Source organism: Pinus tabuliformis, chromosome 7, assembly GCF_031772625.1.
Source record: "Pinus tabuliformis cultivar Carrire ecotype Pingquan chromosome 7, CPIR1, whole genome shotgun sequence".
NCBI lineage: Eukaryota > Viridiplantae > Streptophyta > Pinopsida > Pinales > Pinaceae > Pinus > Pinus tabuliformis.
In genome coordinates, this window is record NC_142293.1 from 646702156 (window position 1) to 646721966 (window position 19811).

A 19811-nucleotide genomic window follows, 5' to 3' on the forward strand; every position below is an offset into this window, starting at 1 on the left:
CTTGCATCACATGAGGCTGGGAGGCTGTCACAGATAGGAGACTACCAATAATGGATCTATACAACCTTTGGTCCACATCCTTTGATGAATCTTCTAAGCTTAACTTGCAACCTGTTATCATGGGGGTAAGGACTGGCTTGCAATCTTCCATCTGGAAATTTTTTAGCATTTCCTTATGTACTTGGTTTGATATGTGAATATTCCTTTATCCTGCTGAGAAATATGAAGCCCCAAAAAGTATGTCATCTTGCCAAGCATAGACATTTCAAACTCACTTTGCATTTTTGTGGCAAGGTCTTTACTTAATCTGTCATCATTGTTTCCAAAGATTATATCATCCACATATACCTCGATAATTGTTAGGTTATCTTGATCCACTTTCACATAGAGATTGTTGTCAACGCTTCCTTTCTTGAGTCCTTGTTGATGTAGATACCTATCAAGATGAGCATACCAAGCCCTAGGAGCTTGCTTGAGACCATATAGTGCCTTCTTTAATCTGCAAACGTAGTTTTCTTTGTCAATGAGCATAAAACCTATAGGTTGTTCAATGTAAACTTCTTCAAATTCACCATTTACAAAGGTTGATTTAAATCCATTTTGTAGACCTTGATTTTTCTTAAGCATGCATATCGGAGAAACATCCTGATAGCTTCCATTCTCGCAATGGGAGCAAAATGTTTCTTCAAAATCAATTCCTTCAACTTGAGCATATCCTTTGCAGACTAATCTTGCTTTATTCCTGGTAACCTATCTGTCCTCATTCAATTTGTTTCTGAAGACCCATTTAGTTCCAATAACATTTTTATCTTTTAGTCGTGGAACCAATTCCTAAGTGTTGTTCTTCTCAATTTGATCCAGTTCTTCATTCATAGCTGCTACCCAGTGTTCATTTTGACTAGCTTCCTCAAAATTGTTAGGCTCAAAAGTCGCTAAAAGAGCAAGATGGGCTTGTTGTGATGAACGAAGTTGTCGAATTCTTCTGGTTATAATTCCTTCATTTGTGTTGCCAATGATTTTATTTGATGGATGATTCTTTTGACACCATTCTTTTAAAACTTTTGGAGAAGTTTCTTGTACATCATGCTGATCATTTCTTATTTCTTCTTAGTTGACTGGTGTTTCCTTATTTGATTGGTCTTGTTCTGGAGCTTCTTCTTCATCCTTCACAGGTTCTAACTCAGGCCCCTCAGATTTGCTTGAAGAGTTGATCTTATTGTTATCCTTTAGAACACAATCTTCGTCAAAAGTAACATTTATACTTTCAACTATTTGTTTTTGCCTCATATTGTAGCATCTATAAGCCTTTCTTTTGCGTGAATAAACAACGAAAATACCTTCATCAACACGGGAATTGAACTTGCCCAATTTTTGGTCTTCTCTTTTGATGTAGCATTTACTTCCAAATATTTTGAAGTATTTGACATTAGTCGGTCTTCCTTTCCATAGTTCGTACAAAGTCATGTTACAATTATTCCTACACAGACCTCTGTTTATAATGAATACGACTATATAAATTACTTGAACCTAGAATTTATCATCTAATTTTGAGTCTTTTAACATGATTCTAGTCATTTCCTATACGATTCTATTTTTCCTTTCAGCTACTCCATTCTGCTGTGGTGTTCTGGTTGTTGAGAATTGCCTTTTTATTCCATGTTCATCACAGTATTGCTGAAATGCTTTGGACGTGAATTCTCCACCATTATCTGATCTTAGACATTTGATCTTCAAATCGGTTTCATTTTCGACAAATTCCTTGTAGATTTTGAAACATTTGAATGCCTCAAACATTTCTTCAAGAAACTGACGGCTGTCATTTTGGTGTAATTATCTATCATTAACATAAAGTATAATTCATCGTCTAAACCTTTTGTTCTCATAGGACCACATAGATCAGTATGTATTAATTCCAATGGACGTGACGTAAAATGTTCCTTGGCCTTGAACTCGAATGTTGTCTATTTGTCGTGATGACCAGATTCACATATTGTATTGGTAGGTTTTGAGATTTTTGGCATTTCTCTAACTACTTCCTCTTTGTTGATCTTGACCAAATTGTCAAAATTTATATGTCCCATTCGTTTGTGCCATAACCAACTCTCATCTTCTTTTGCCAAGAACCACCCTTTAGGTGTCTCATCCAAAATACATATGTCATTTGGAGCTCTGCTTGTTGTAGCCACAATTTTACCAAACTTGCCTTTCCTGATTTCACATTTCTTCGAGTTGAATAACATCGTGTGTCCTTGACTACACATATGTCCAACACCGAGAAGATTTTGATTCATATTTTCAACCGGCAACACATCCTTTGCTAATGCATCCTTGCTTCCAAGAGTGATCGTACCTGCTCCTATGACGTTTGAAGACCCGTCATTTCCAAAAGACATTGTTCCATCCTTCTTTTCTTTCAAGGATATGAACTTATTTCTATCTAAAGTCATATGTGTTGAGCAACCACTGTCAACATACCATACGTTTTTGTTGCTTTGAGCCTTGAGAGCGAGAGCACACCTTTCAATCTTCCTTTTCCATACTTTTTCATTCTAATTTTGCGAGAATTCCTTTGAAGAACATCTAAGTCTGCAATCTTTGGCCAAGTTTCCAAAATTGTTACATTTGTAACAATCGAAATCATCTCTCAAATGATCAAATATATTGATATTCTGTTGAGTTCTGGAATATCCATTTCGAAGAGATCTCCTGGAACTATATTCATTCCAAACATACATGCAACATTATATAGCTCTATGTCCACACCTTCCACATGAATAACAATGACCATAAAATTTAGGTTGACACCTGGGAGGAAATCTTCTTCGAGGAATTGTCTTCCAAGGTTCTTCCTGCGAGTCTTGATCTCTTGACCTAGCTGGGAGATCTACCTGCTTGGTATATTTTTCATATCCATCTCCTTTAGTTGGCATAGAAGGACTTGACTCCTTTTCGAATTTTTCTTTGTAACCAATACTAGCCTTGTCACTGCATGATCGTTGGTTGCTGATGAGTTCATCCAAAGTATTTGAATTGTTGGCATACTTTTGAAAATTTTTCCATTTTTTACTTCCTTTCATAGAGCAACTATTCAGCTTCCAATGCTTCTCTTTCCTTGTTGTTTTCCTTTAATCCTTTCCTGATACATTCTTCAATTTGCTTGTATTATTCAACCTTCATTTTAAGGTTGAGGACATGTTCTCTTTCTGTCTTCAATTCATCTTCAAGAGTGTTGACATGCTTCTTCTTGACTTTGAGCTCTTTGATAACCCTGATCACTTCTTTTTGAAATTCGACCTCAGTTATTTCTTTTTCTTCGTCTCCTTCTTCATTAGGTGCCTCTTGCTTATTGTGATTGGCCATAAACAATACTCTTCCATTGAATTATTCTTCATTATCACTATCTTCTTCAGATCAGGAACTATCTTCTATGGTGAAGAAACTATTCTTAAACCAATTCTTCTTGCCTTGATTGTTGAACTTCCTAGGACCTTTCTTTCCATTCATAACAACCTCATTTTTGTGAGGACATTTGGCTGCAAAATGCCTAATCTCACCACAATCAAAACATATTAATGGAAGTTTACCTTTGAATTTTCCCGTACCAGTTCTCATTTTCTGCATGAAGTAGTCGAATTCTTTATCTAAGAGTTCTTCTTCCTCTTCTTCATTTTCTTCATCCTTACAACTGCAAGTTTTTGCTTTCTGAGTCTGCTTGTCCTTACTATTCTTCTTGGATGCGGCAAATGTTGTTTCTAAGTGATATGTGCAATCCTCTTATTCAATCCTCATTTCATATGCTGTAAGAATTCCATGCAATTCATCTATGTTGAGATTGGTCAGATTTGATCTATCTTCTAAGGCAGATACCTTAGGGTTAAATCTTGCTAGCAAGGTTTTGAGGATCTTTTGGACAACAATTTTTGTTTCAACAGGTTCTCCCAAACCTTCCAATGTATTTGTTGTTTCATCGACACGCTGAAAGTATGCAGCGATATCTTCATCTTCCCTCATTTTGAGTTGCTCAAATTTTTCCCTAAAAATTTGAAGCTTTGCTTCTTTCACCTTTGAGTCACCTACATATATATTTTCAAGCTTGCCCCATACCTCTTTAGCAGTTTTGCAACTCAATACCTTAAGATAAACAGATTCGATAAGCCCACTAATAATAAGATCTTTAGCCTTTGCATTATATACCATATTTTTCTTACCCTGTTCATCCTGGGTCGGTGTGAAGCCTTTGTCAACGATTTCCCATACTTCGTATCCCTACGCCAGCAAATGAACCTGCTTTTTCATCCACTCCAAAGTGTGTAGCTATTTCCATTGAACAAAGGAACTCTATTCTTAGTATACTCCATGATCTCCTTCTAATTGTTAGACTGTTATTGAAGGAACTAAGCTCTAATACCAATTGTTGGAAATACTGAGAGGGGGGTTGAATCAATATTCCTTAGCAATTAGCACTTTTAAATATTTTCAGAGCATTAATTAATATTCAATTATTATTAATGTTTATGTGGTAATAACAGTAAATAAAAGAACACAGTAGGCACAAGATTTTAGGTGGAAAACCCCCTCCGGGTCAAAAACCACCAAACGCATTTCTAATAAATTCTTTAATCTTCAGCCCCAACTAAAATGAAAGCAACAACTTCCTAGAATTCTAGAAAACCATTCTTCTCCAGTTCCCACTAGAAGGACGCCCCAATGCCCTGGTTTCTTCAGTAATCAACTGAATGGATGCCCCAACACCCGCACCTACTACATTGAAGTGTTCACAGGCTCCAACCTGTAGGCGACTTCATGCACCTACCTAGCACCTCCCTGCAACCCTATAATGACTGACATGAGACCAAAGCATGGATTCTCATAACAGGGACAACGATCCACAATACAATATGATTTACAATGAGTTTGATCAAACACCCAATCACACTATGATCTGTAACCCAACCATGACGTCATCCCAACAGAGACTTCTATACCTCCCAATAATGCCTTTTCGACTCTAGGAAGATTGACTCTTTTACAATAATGACTCTTCCAATGATGACACTTTTACAAATGACTCTTTTACAACTTTACAATGATGACTCTTGGCCTTGACACTTCTTCACAATATATGGATGGTTGTCATGTCTTAAAAGGATGTCCCGCTGCAATGCTTCCTTTGATTTGATGCTTTTGCTCTTGAATTCTTGCTTGAAGTTGTACTTGAATCTTCTTCTACATGCATGCAAAATTTGCCCGACGAAACCAATCCCAAAACAAAACAAAATACCCTTCAACTTACCTCTGCTTGTAAAACACATGTAAGTGCATAATAATGAATAAATACAAATTAAAATTACAATTCGTACCTGAAGTGTGCTTGTCACTTGTGTTGTTGACTTGTTGCAGCAATAGACAAAGACTCCCACTCTTGATATAGGCATGGACTCTATGCAAGACTATATCCAAAACTGACCTAAAGATATATACAATAAAAACTTATGACAAACCCTAGACTTGTGATGGACCAAGTTCTAAGTACAACAACAGAGACCATTCTATCAACTATGACAAGACAGGTAATATGAACTTACAACATCATATAGATTTAGCAAACTTGGTCTAACATCAAAAATATGTAGGATAATATGTGTAGTATCAAGGATAGGACATTTGAAAAACTAATTGTGACATATAGAGACATACAGATATAATCAAGACACTGTATATACTTACGTTCTCCTGCAAAAAACATATGTCAGAGATGATACTCAAAATTAAAATGTAAACACTAATCATAGATACCTTGTTGTAGGAGACTTACCCTTGACTGTTGATGTGTGGTCCTTACTGCAGTGATCCTTGAATTCATGATTTTTCTTGCCTTCTAGGAGCTCGATATTGAATTTGTTTTATCTATGTAACTTCGGATCTCCAGGGTCTAAAATTTTATCTTGTGGTAGCCCTTTGAGTCCTCTTTCCAACCCCATAAATCTAATCAAGATTTGATTCTTCAAGAAAGAGTTATGCCCAATCTCCCATGATGACCTGATTATAGACTTGTTTAGTAAAGCGAACTTCTACGAAGTTCCACGTGTCACTATTGCTGACCTTTCGCCTTGAAAACACTACTAAAAAACTACAGTTTGTTCTATTTTTGTGACTATTTATGAAATTTAAATCCAATGCTCAAAGAGAAAGTTATGACTATTTTCCCAAAGTCACTTGTTTGAAATGGAATTCGGGAGCCTGTAAAAACCCTAACTATCTGAAATCCATTCACAAGGTTCATAAATATTTCGTCTCAAATGGGTTTTAATTTAAGCTTTTGAAGCTTTGCACGAAAAAAAATAAAATAAATAAAAATAAAAATAAAATAAAATAAAATAAAAATTAATAATAATAATAATAATTAAATAATTAAAAATTAATAATAATAATAATAAAATAATTAAAAATTAATAAAAAATTAAAAATTAAAAAATAAATAAATAAATAAATAAAAAAAAAAACAAAAACAAAAACAAAAATAAAATAAAAATAAAAAATAAAAAATAATATTATATTTCATCTCAAATGGCAAATAAAAATAAAATAATAAAATAAAAATAAAAAATAAAAAAAATAATATATATATATATATATATTAAAAAAAAAAAAAAATAATAATAATAAATTTAAAAAATAAAATAAAATAAAAAAATTATAGCGAAAATACCACGAACACCTGTTTGAAGCCACGAAATCCCTACTACAGGAGGATATGAGGGTCAATATTTATATGAATGTCTTGAGTTGAGAAGGTCCTCAACAAGTGAATGTTGGAGGGATTATAGGAGAATTTTTTTATTATTAATTATTGACTATTCGATGACCACAACCAATTATGAGTGCCATGCCACAACCCCATAGGGTTTTAGCCCACTAACTAGGGTTACTAAATTCAAACATGAATATCTCTCAAACTGTGAAGAATTACTTGGTATGCCATATATCAATGGAAACATCTCAATGAGTAGAATCCAACTTAAAGATCCTTGACTCAAAATAGAGTAATTTTTCAAGTCAAAATTCCCATGCAAGATAGGGGTAGGCCCTCGTGCTACTTGGGTTGACATCAATGACAACCACTGATCAAAAATCTCCCCCTTTGGCATTAATGTCAACACAAGTACTCCCCCTGCAATCATGACACCTCTTCTACTGCCTTCTCTCCCCCTTTATCATCAATGACAAAGGGTAACTCCCATTGACAAACAGCCATCCTGCGGACCTGTACACACCTCCACTCCCCCTTTCTACTCGAGTATATAAGACAAAGAGTCTAATGAAAACTTGGGAGAATCCCAAGCTTCTGGTGAAGATACTCAAATGCTTCACAAGGTAATGGTTTGGTAAAGATGTCAACAATTTGTTCCTTTGTTCCAACATATTCGAGCTTGATATTCTTTTCAGTGACCTGCTCTCTAACGAAATGATATTTAATCGGAATGAGCTTCATTTTGGAATGCATCACAGGATTCTTGGAGATACTGAAGGCACTAGTTTTATCACAAAATATGGGAATAGGCTCATCAAAATTGACTTGAAGATTTTGCAAAGTTTGCTTCATCCAGAGAACTTGTGTACAAAAATTTTTTGCCGCGATATATTCTGCTTCTGTTATGGATAACGAGATTGAAGACTGCTTTTTACTTAAACATGAAATAAGACAAACACCTAGATAGAATGTTGCTCCACTGGTACTCTTACGATCATTGACACTTCCTGCCCAATATGCATCTGTATAAGCTTGGATAATCAGATCATTTCCTTTGGGATACCATAGACCATATTCCGTTATGCCCTTAAGATATCAAAGAATTCTTTTGACGGAAATAATATGGGATTCTTTTGGTGCTGCTTGGAATCTTGCTACTCGTCCAACTACCTGCATCACATGAGGTTGGGAGGTTGTCACATATAGGAGACTACCAATCATGGATCTATACAACCTTTGGTCCACATCCTTTGACGAATCTTCTAAGCTTAACTTGCAACCTATTATCATGGGGGTAAGGATTGGCTTGCAATCTTCCATCTGGAATTTTTTGAGCATTTCCTTGATGTACTTGGTTTGATATATGAATATTCCTTTATCCTGCTGAGAAATCTAAAGCCCCAAAAAGTATGTCATCTCGCCAAGCATAGACATTTCAAACTCACTTTGCATTTTTGTGGCAAAGTCTTTACTTAATCTGTCATCATTGCTTCCAAAGATTATATCATCCACATATACCTCAATAATCGTTAGGTTATCTTGATCCACTTTCACATAGAGATTGTTGTCAGTGCTTCCTTTCTTGAATCCTTGTTGATGTAGATACCTATCAAGACGAGCATACCAAGCTCTAGGAGCTTGCTTGAGACCATAGAGTGCCTTCTTTAATCTACAAATGTAGTTTTCTTTTTGAGTGAGCATAAAACCTTAGAGTTGTTCAATGTAAACTTCTTCTTCCAATTCGCCATTTAGAAAGGTTGATTTAACATCCATTTGGTAGACCTTGACTTTTCTCGAGCATAAATATGAGAGAAACATCATGATAGCTTCTATTCTCGCAATGGAAGCAAATGTTTCTTCAAAATCGAATCCTTCAACTTGTGCATATCCTTTGCAGACTAATCTTGCTTTATTCCTAGTAACCTGTACATCCTCATTCAATTTGTTTCTGAAGACCCATTTTGTTCCAATAACATTTTTATCCTTTGGTCATTGAACCAATTCCCAAGTGTTTTTCTTCTCAATTTGATCCAGTTCTTCATTCATAGCTGCTACCAAGTGTTCATTTTGACTAGTTTCCTCAATGGCTAGGCTCAAAAGTTGCTAAAAGAGCTGATGGGCTTGTTGTGATGAACAAAGTTTTCAACTTCTTCTGGTTCTAATTCCTTGATTTATGTTGCCAATGATTTGATTTGACGGATGATTCTTTTGACACCATTCTTTTAAAACTTTTGGAGAAGTTTCTTGTACATCCTGTTGATCATTTCTTATTTCTTCTTGTTTGACTGGTGTTTCCTTATTTGATTGGTCTTATTCTAGAGCTTCTTCTTCATCCTTCACAGATTCTACCTCAAGCCCCTCAGATTTGCTTGAAGAGACGATCTCATTATTATCCTTTAGAACACAATCTTTGTCAAAAGTAACATTTATTCTTTCAACTATTTTTTTTGCCTCAGATTGTAGCATCTATAAGCCTTTGTTTTGCGAGAATAACCAACGAAAATACATTCGTCAACACAAGAATCAAAATTGCCCAATTTTTGGTCTTCTCTTTTGATGTAGCATTTACTTCCAAATATTTTGAAGTATTTGACGTTAGCTGGTCTTCCTTTCCATAGTTTGTACGGAGTCATGTTACATTGTTCTTGCACAGACTTTTGTTTATAATGAATACAACAGTATCAATTGCTTGAACCCAGAATTTATCGTCTAATTTTGAGTCTTTTAACATGGTTCTAGCCATTTCTTATATGATTCTATTTTTTCTTTTAGCTACTCCATTCTGTTGTGGTGTTCTGGCTGTTGAGAATTGCCTTTTTATTCCATGTTCATCATAGTATTGCTGAAATGATTTGTACATGAATTCTCCACCATTATCTAATCTTAGACATTTGATCTTCAAATCGGTTTAATCTTCGACCAATTCCTTGTAGATTTTGAAACATTCGAATGGCTCAGACTTTTTCTTCAAGAAACTGACAGCTGTCATTTTGGTGTAATCATCTATCATTAACATAAAGTATAATTCACCGTCTAAACCTTTTGTGTCATAAGACCACATAGATCAGTATGTATTAATTCCAATGGACGTGACGCAAAATGTTCCTTTGTCTTGAACTCGACTTTTGTCTGTTTGCTATGCCGAGAAGATTCACATATCATATTGGTAGGTTTTGAGATTTTTGGCATTTCTCTAATTGCTTCCTTTTTGCTAATCTTGACCAAATTGTCGAAATTTATATGTCCCATTTGTTTGTGCCATAACCAAGTCTCATATTCTTTTTCCAAGAAACACCCTTTAGGTGTCTCATCTAAAATATATATGTCATTTGGAGCTCTCCTTGCTGTAGCCATAATTTTACCAAACTTGCCTTTCCTGATTTCACATTTCTTCGAGTTGAATAACATTGTGTGTTCTTAATCACACATCTGTGCAACACTGAGAAGATTGTGATTCATATTTTCAACCAACAACGCATCCTTTGCTAATGCATCCTTACTTCCAAGAATGATCATACCTGCTCCTATGACATTTGAAGACCCGTCATTTCCAAAAGACATTGTTCCATCCTTCTTTTCTTTCAATGAATTTCCAAGTCTGCAATCTTTGGCCAAGTGTCCAAAATTGTTACATTTGTAATATTCGAAATCATCTCTCAAATGATCAAATATATTGATATTTTGTTGAGTTCTGGAATATCCATTTCAGAGAAATATCCTGGAATTATATTCATTCCAAACATACATGCGACATTCTGCAGCTCTATTTCCAAACCTTCCACATGTATAACAACGACCATAAAATATAGGTTGATACCTGGGAGGAAATCTTCTTCAAGGAATTGTCTTCCAAGGTTCTTCTTGCAAGTCTTGACCTCTTGATCTAGCTGGGAGATCTAACTGCTTGTAGATTTTGCATATCCATCTCCTTTAGTTGTCATAGAAGGACTTGACTCCTTTTCGAATTTTTCTTTGTAACCAAGACCAGTCTTGTCGCTACATGATCGTTGGTTGTTAATGAGTTCATCCAAAGTCTTTGAACAGTTGGTGTAGTTTTGAATTTTTTTTCCGTTTTTTTACTTCCTTTCATAGAGCAACTATTTCAGCTTCCAATGCTTCTCTTTCCTTGTTGTTTTCCTTTAATTCTTTCCTGAGAGATTCTTCAATTCGCTTGTATTCTTCAACCTTCATTTTAAGGTTAAGGACATGTTCTCTTTATGTCTTCAATTCATCTTCAATAGTTTTGACATGCTTCTTCTTGACTTTGAGCTCTTCGATAAACGTGATCACTTCATTTTGAAATTCAACCTCAGTCATTTCTTTTTCTTCGTCTCCTTCTTAGTCAGGTGCCTCTTGCTTATTATGCTTGGCCATAAACAATACTCTTACGTTGAATTCTTCTTCATTATCACTGTCTACTTTGGATGATCCAAGTGGATGTTGGTGGCCACCCACCTATCCCATTTGGACCCCCACAACTATCTCTTTCATTTTTTCAGTTTCCGTAATTATAGCACAATTTACTATTTTTAGCAGTTTTTCGAGTCCTAAACTTCCAGAGCAGTTTTGAGGCCCTAAACGACGTTTTTTGGGAAATCTTGGAGCAACATGGGTTCATGGACCGACATTTCTCTTCCCAAAGTTATAGTTCTTGGATAGATCTTTCTAACGAGCTATTGTATGCGTCAAACGGAGATCGTATGCCAAAGTTACGACCTCGGGAAATTGATGTACGAATTTACCTAAACGGGGCCCACAATTTGGGGTTCATCTTCTAGGGTTAGGTTTTGGGATGTGAAGGGTTTTCCATTATTTCTGAATAATAAATAGGCCTTCAAGCCTCATTGTAACACAGTTCAGAGGCATGTAGCACCACATCTCTTCTCAGAGATAAGCTACCATCGCCCTAGCTGGTTTATTTCCATTACTGTTTGTAAGCATATTTCAGTATTTTACATTAATGAAATGAAGTATTATTTCCACTGCATATCTGTGTTTATGGTTATCTCTGTAATTTGTTGCGTTCCTGTTTAAATCCAGATCAGTGGTATCAAAGCGGTCTGTTTTTTCTTTGTTTTTCTTTGCATGTCCCCAACGAGGTCGGGATATAAGGAGTTAGGGCTTGAACTGGTCGAACCTTTGCAAGACCAGCCCCGCAAATCCCAACGTCCTCCCATGGCGGATGAGAAGAAAGATGATGGAGCAGAAGATCCTATCAAAATCTTGCTCGAAGAAGCCCTCGAGTGACAAAGGAACACGATGATGGATAGCTTTGTGCAGATCCTTCAGCGGCTACCCAGAGGCGACGCATCGACTTCCAACAGCTACTATGGAAATGCCGCACTGTTTAAGGTACAACTTAATTTTGAAATCCCCATCTTCGAGGGTCAAATAGATGCAGATGTCGTAGATAAATGGTTAAATCTGCTAGAGGGATATTTTTCTGTTCATGAATTTTCGAGTCGGAAAAAGATTGTTTTCTCTCCTCTCAAAGCAGCCCCCCACGTCAAGGACTGGTGGGAAACCTACTACGAGCAGAAGAATGAAAGCACAGGCTCACTATTTTCAGTTGCACCCACTTGGGATTCATTTGGGGTTGCCATCAAGGAGCAGTACTACCCTGTCAAAAGCTACAAGCACAAATACATAAAGTGGACCACGCTGCGGCAGGGAAGGGACCAAGATGTGCCAGAGTTCACCAACATTTTTCATACCCTTCGCACACAGTTGGGTATCAAAGATTCTGATCTACATCTGGTACTCAAATACCGTGGCTGCCTACACAGATACATCCAGGAAGAGATGGAGTTCCTGAACATCTCCTCGCTCGGCACAGCGTACCAATGCACTGTCAAAATTGAGCAAAAGTTCAAACAAAAGAAGCAAGACTTCGGATCTGCAAATCCGAAGACCAAAGAACAAAGCCAAGGCAAGGTGGCCCAAGACAACCTGTTGAAGCTACAAGAAAAGAACAACACCACGAAGTCGAAGAAGGACAGAGGAAAGTGGTGTGAGTTCCACAAGAGCCCCACTCACAACACAAGTGAGTGTCGGACCAAGCAATCGCTCGTGGCCAAGTTGAAGGCTTCCGAATCAGATGCATGTTCCGACCCTGAGCCAGAACTCGACAAGGGGAATGGCAAAGGGAATAAAATAATTGATTTGGAGCCCAGCGTCACTGTTGCCACCACCAAGATCCAGAAGAACGAGCCCGAAGACCCAGAGGAGGGGGAGCGTCTTTTCCACTCACAGATGTGGGTGAAGGGTTCGCCGCTACTATTCATTGTCAACAGTGGCAGCCAAAAGAACCTCATTTCAGCAGAGGTCGTGAAGCGGTTGGGCCTACTGACTACACCACACCCACAGTCGTACAGTATCGGATGGCTTCATGAAGGACGAGATCTCAAAGTTTTCCAGCAGTGTCGCCTTCCCTACAGCATCAAGCCCTTCACAGACGAGGTATTGTGTGATGTTACACCTCTGGATGTTTGTGATGTACTATTAGGCCAACCATTCTTGTGGAGACGAAATGCTGTATATGAGTCAAGGCCTCGTGTTGTTATTATTTCTTTGGGTAATTCATTATACAAGATACCAGAGGTAGCCCCACCTACCGCCACCTCTTTGATCACTACTAAGAAAGGCAGCAAGCTCATCTCACAGACTAGGAAATTTATTTTCTGTCTGGTTCACTCCCAAAGTAAGGGGAAGATTGTCGCCACATCCATGACCCCCGCGAAGGGTTCCTCCACGCAGCAGCAGCATCAACAAAGGGATACAGTCATAAAAGAACACAGGAACAACTTCTCCTCACCTACAGGGCTACCACACAAGTTTCAGGTTGGCAACAAAGTCTGGTTGCATCAACAGAAAGAACGCCTTACCAGAGCCCATCAGAAGCTCCGACCACTCCGACATGGTCCTTACAGCATTACCAAGGCTATGGGAAACAATTCTTTGGAGCACAACATTCCTCCATTCCTTCGCTTACACCGAGTGTTCAATGTGGACCGTCGTCGACCATGCTTCCCACCATTACTGGACACACCAGAGATTGCAGAACAGCTCACTCGGGAATAAGTTCAGTAGATGGAGGAACTCAACGCAATGGGGACCATTGCTTCCTAAGGGGGGAGGAATGATCCAAGTGGATGTTGGTGGCCACCCACCTATCCCATTTGGACCCCCACAACTGTCTCTTTCAGTTTTTCAGTTTCTGTAATTGTAGCACAATTTACTATTTTTAGCAGTTTTTCGGGTCCTAAACTTTCGGAGCTGTTTTGAGGCCCTAAACGACGTTTTTTGGGAAATTTGGGAGCAACATGGGTCCATGGACCGATGTTTCTCTTCCCAAAGTTATAGTGCTTGGATAAATCTTTCTAACGAGCTATTGTACACGTCAAACGGAGATCGTATGCCAAAGTTACGACCCTGGGAAATTGATGTACCAATTTACCCAAACGAGGCCCACAATTTGGCGTTTCATCTTCTAGGGTTAGGTTTTGGGATGTGAAGGGTTTTTCATTGTTTCTCAACAATAAATAGGCCTTTGAGCCTCATTTTAACACAGTTCAAAGGCATGTAGCCGCCACATCTCTTCTCAGATATAAGCTACCATCGCCCTAGCTAGTTTATTTCCATTACTGTTTGTAAGCATATTTCAGTATTTTACATTAATGAAATGAAACATTATTTCCACTGCATATCTGTGTTTACGATTATCTCTGTAATTTGTTGCGTTCCTGTTTAAATCTGGATCATTAAATGAGGAACTATCTTCTATCATGAAGAAACTTTTCTTAAACCATTTCTTCTTGCCTTGATTGTTGAACTTCCTAGGACCTTTCTTTCCATTCGTAACAACCTCATTTTTGTGAGGACATTTGGCTGCAAAATGCCCAATCTCACCACAATCAAAACATATTAATGGAAGTTTACCTTTGAATTTTCCTGTACATGTTCTCATTTTCGGCGTGAAGTAGTCAAATTATTTATTTGAGAGTTCTTCTTCCTCTTCTTCATTTTCTTCATCCTTACAACTGCAAGTTTTTGCTTTATGAGTCGACTTGTCCTTACTATTCTTCTTGGATGCGGCAATTTTTTTTTCTAAGTGACATGTGCCATCCTCTTCTTCAATCCTCATTTCATATGCCGTAAGAATTCCATGCAATTCATCTATGTTGAGATTGGTCAGATTCGATCTATCTTCCAAGACAAATACCTTAGGGTTAAATCTTGCTGGCAAGGTTCTAAGGATCTTTCGGACAACAATTTTGTTTCAACAGGTTCTCCCAAACCTTCCAATGTATTTGTTGTTTCATCAATACGATGAAAGTATGTAGCAATATCTTCATCTTCCCTCCTTTTGAGTTGCTCAAATTTTGCCCTGAAGATTTGAAGCTTTGCTTCTTTCACCTTTGAGTCACCTGCATATATATTTTCAAGCTTGCCCAATACCTCTTTAGCAGTTTTGAAACTCAATACCTTAAGATAAATAGATTCAATAAGCCCACTAATAAAAATATCTTTAGCCTTTGCATCATATACCATATTTTTCTTACCCTATTCATCCTGGGTCGTTGTGAAGCCTTTGTCAACGATTTCCCATACTTTGTATCCTTGCGCCAGTAAATGAACCTGCATTCTTCCACTCCAAAGTGCATAGCTATTTCCATTTAACAAAGGAACTCTATTTTTAGTATGCTCCATGATCTCCTTCCAGTTTTTAGACTGTTATTGAAGGAACTAAGCTCTAATACCAATTGTTGGAAACACTGAGAGGGGGGTTGAATCAATATTCCTTAGCAATTAGCACTTTTAAATATTTTTAGAGCATTAATTAATCTTCAATTATTATAAATGTTTATGCAATAATAAAAATAAATAAAAGAACATAGTAGGCACAATATTTTTAGGTGGAAAACCCCCTCTGGGTCAAAAACCACCTAACGCTTTTCTAATAAATTCTTTAATCTTCAACCCCAATTGAAGTGAAAGCAACAACTTCCTAGAATTCTAGAAAATCCTTCTTCTCCAGCTCCCACTGGAAGGATGCCCCTACGCCCTAGTTTCTTCAGTAATCAACTGAATGGATGCCCCAACACCCTGACCTACCACCCTAAAGTGTTCACAGGCTCCAACCTGTAGGCAACTTCATGCACCTGCCTAGCAGTTCCCTGCAACCCTATAATGACTTAAATGAGACAAGAGCGTAGATTCTCGTACCAGGGACAACGATACACGATACAATATGATTTACAATGATTTTGATCAAACACCCAATCACACTTTGACCTACAACCCAACCATGACATCATCCCAATAGAGACTCCTATACTTCCCAATAATGCCTTTTCGACTCTAGGCAGATCAACTCTTTTACAATAATGACTCTTCCAATGATGATACTTTTACTAATGACTCTTTTACAACTTTACAATGATGACTCTTGGCCTTGACACTTATTCACAATATATGGATGGTTATCATGTCTTCAAAGGATGTCCCGCTGCAATGCTTCCTTTGATTTGATACTTTTGCTCTTAAATTCTTGCTTGAAGTTGTACTTGAATCTTCTTCTACATGCATGAAAAATTTGCTCGGAAAAACCAATTCCAAAACAAAACAAAATACCCTTCAACTTACGCCTGCCTGCAAAACACATGTAAGTGCATAACAATGAATAAATACAAATTAAAATTACAATGCCTACCTGTAGTGTGCTTGTCATTTTTTTTGTTGACTTGTTGTAGCAGTAGACAAAGACTCCCACTCTTGATATAGGCTTGGACTCTATGCAAGTCTATATCCAAAACTGACCTAAAGATATATATAATAAAAACTTATGACAAACCCTAGACTTGTGATGGACCAAGTTCTAAGTACAAAAATAGATACCATTCTATCAACTATGACAAGACAAGTAACATGAACTTACAACATCATATAGATTTAGAAAACTTGGTGTAGCATCCAAAATATGTAGCATAAAAGGTGTAGTATCAAGAATAGGACATTCGAAAAACTAATTGTGACATATAGAGACATAGATATATAACCGGAACACTATATATACTTATGTTGTCCTACAAAAACATATGTCAGAGATGATACTCAAAATTAAAATGTAAGCACTAATCATACATACCTTGTTGTAGGAGACTTACCCTTGACTATTGATGTGTGGTCCTTATTGCAGTGATCCTTGAATGCATGCTTTTTCTTGCCTTCTAGGAGCTCGATATTGGATTTGTTGTATTTATGTAACATTGGATCTCCGTGGTCTAAAATTTGTCCTGTCGTAGCCCTCTGAGTCCTCTTTCCAACCCCATAGGTTCGATCAATATTGGATTATTCAAGAAATAATTATGCTCAATCTCCCACGATGACCTGATTATAGACTGGTTCAGTAAAGAGAACTTCTACAAAGTGCCACGTGTCATTGTTGCGACCTTTGGCCCTGAAAATGCTACTCAACAAACTACAATTCGTCCTATTTATGTGACTATTTTCGAAATTTAAATCAAATGCTCAGAGAGAAAGTTATGATGATTTTCCCAACATCACCTGTTTGAAATGGAATTCGGGAGCCTACAAAAACCCTAACTTCCTCAGATCATATCTCCGAAAATATAGAAAACCAAGATCTGAAATTCGATCACGAGGTTCATCAAGATTCCATCTCAAATGAGTTTTAATTTCAGATTTTGAAGCTTCACAGAACAAAATTTATAGCAAAAATGCCATGATGGCCTGTTTGAAGCCACGAAATCCCTACTAGAGGAGGATATGAGGGTCAATATTTATATGAATGTATTGAGTTGAGAGGGTCCTGAACAAGTGAACGTTGGAGGGATTTTAGGAGATTTTTTTATTATTAATTATTGATTGTTCAATGACCACAACCAATTATGAGCGCCATGCCACAACCCCGTAGGGTTTTAGCCCATTAACTGGGGTTACTAACTTCAAACACGAATATCTCTCAAACCGTGAAGAACTACTTGGTGTGCCATATATCAAAGGGAACATCTCGATGAGTAGAATCCATATAGAAGATCCTTGACTCATAATAGAGTAAAATTTCAAGTCAAAATTCCCATGCAAGATCGAGGTAGCCCCTGGTGCTGCTTGGGTTGACATCAATGACAACCATTGATCAACATCCATCTCCTTATATAGTTTTTTCCTTTGCCAATACCACAAGAAAATCCTTGGGTAACGTTGTTTGTATTTGTTGACGATATCAAATAGACGTTGTTGACACAATACTGTAGGAATTACCATGGTAGAAGCTCCTAGTTTTCTGTTTTCCATGGTTCAAATTATGTATGTGACTTTGGTTCACAAAACCTGCATATGTATACAACTTTTCTTCACAGGGATCAGGTATAATTTTTCAAATTTTACATTTTCATCTTCTCTTAACTGAACCTTGTAATAAGGCTATCAACACACTTCGTCATTTTTGCAATCCCTGTACCAAAATTCCTATCATTTACATTAGTCATATTATAACCATGCTGGCATTAAGGACTTATATGTCAAGTATATTGTCATCAAGGATAAAACATTAGCCATAATTCCAACAATGATAAAAACTTGGTTTCCTTCAGGAATTTGGACTCACCAAATGCACAACTTAGCCTTCTTCGAGCCTCTTTAATGGTTGCCCTTTAACCTTGCTATGATACCATGTTGATTTTTCATGATCTTATAATTTGATAATCACTTTCCAATGATATCTTAACCAATTCATCTCATGTCACATATATCATTAAGAAATTATACATATAAAATCTTAATAGAAATGCAATAATGACAGTACAATCATAAAGAGATAGCCAAACACAAGAGACACAAATTTTTACTTTGCAAAAACCCTAACCAGGGAAAAACCCAACAATCTTTTCTTAGGAGAGCTTGTTCAATTCAACAAACGTACAATCTAAGTTTCATAAGACAACCTGGAAACTCTTAGGGCTAGACCAAACCTTCTCCCATGAACAAACTGCTAGGGCTAGACCAACCCTTCTCCCATGAACAACATTCTCTTAAGGTCTCAGACCTGAGGTTACAAAGTCTCCTTCTAGGACTTCGACCCTCTTTCATAATACAAAACAAACTTAGAACTTCGATAGATTATTATGAACTTCATCGTCCTTAAAACAACAATCATTTCGACCTTTCTTCTTTCTCAAACATACAAATATGTAACTCGACTTCTCTTGCTTCAATTCGTCCTTCTTATGAAGATTTGTGACTCCTTTATGAGAAGATATGTTATGATCTGAATTGTTACCAAATGGAGGAGGTTGAGTGTCCTTTTTATAGTGATTTGAGATGCCCTAAGTGTCTTGTCTCCTTGGTTGGGCGAACTTGAATAGTTGGAGTCGACTTGAACAATTTTAAATTTTAATTTCCCTCCAATTTTATTTTCTTTCAAGGCTAACTTGGATACTAACTGCAATTACCGAAAATCAATAGTAATGTAATGTAAACATTTTAACTCGGTCAAAAAAAAACTATAAAAATAAAATTAAAAATCACCAATGGTAATGAGAACCCATGGTATTCATGTGGAATATAGCCTATTTAAATGGGGGAATTAAACCAGCCTAGATCCATCCTAACTCTGGATCTACTAAGCACCGAGAAGGATCAATCCTCTTGACATACAAACCTACTTTAGAGTGAAAAGAGATTTGGTCCCACTTGGCACTTGGTAGATCCGGAGTTAAGATGGATCTAGGCTAGTTTGACTTCAAGCTATTTCATGAAAAGAGTGATGTAATGAGATAAGAAAATAAATTTATTGCATATCTTTTCCAAGTTATTATGTAACTTCTAAGAAACTAATTCTCATTTTTATGTGATGTAGGAAAGTTAATTGGAGATGGATTAATTTTCTCACGGAAATTATTTTATTTTGTTGAAATAAATTACAATAAAGGAATAATTTATTTTAATAAATTACCACATATTCAACAAGAGGCCCATTAATCTAAATTAGCATTGACCCTAGAGTTGATATTAGAGTAGTCGTTATAAAAACGAAAAT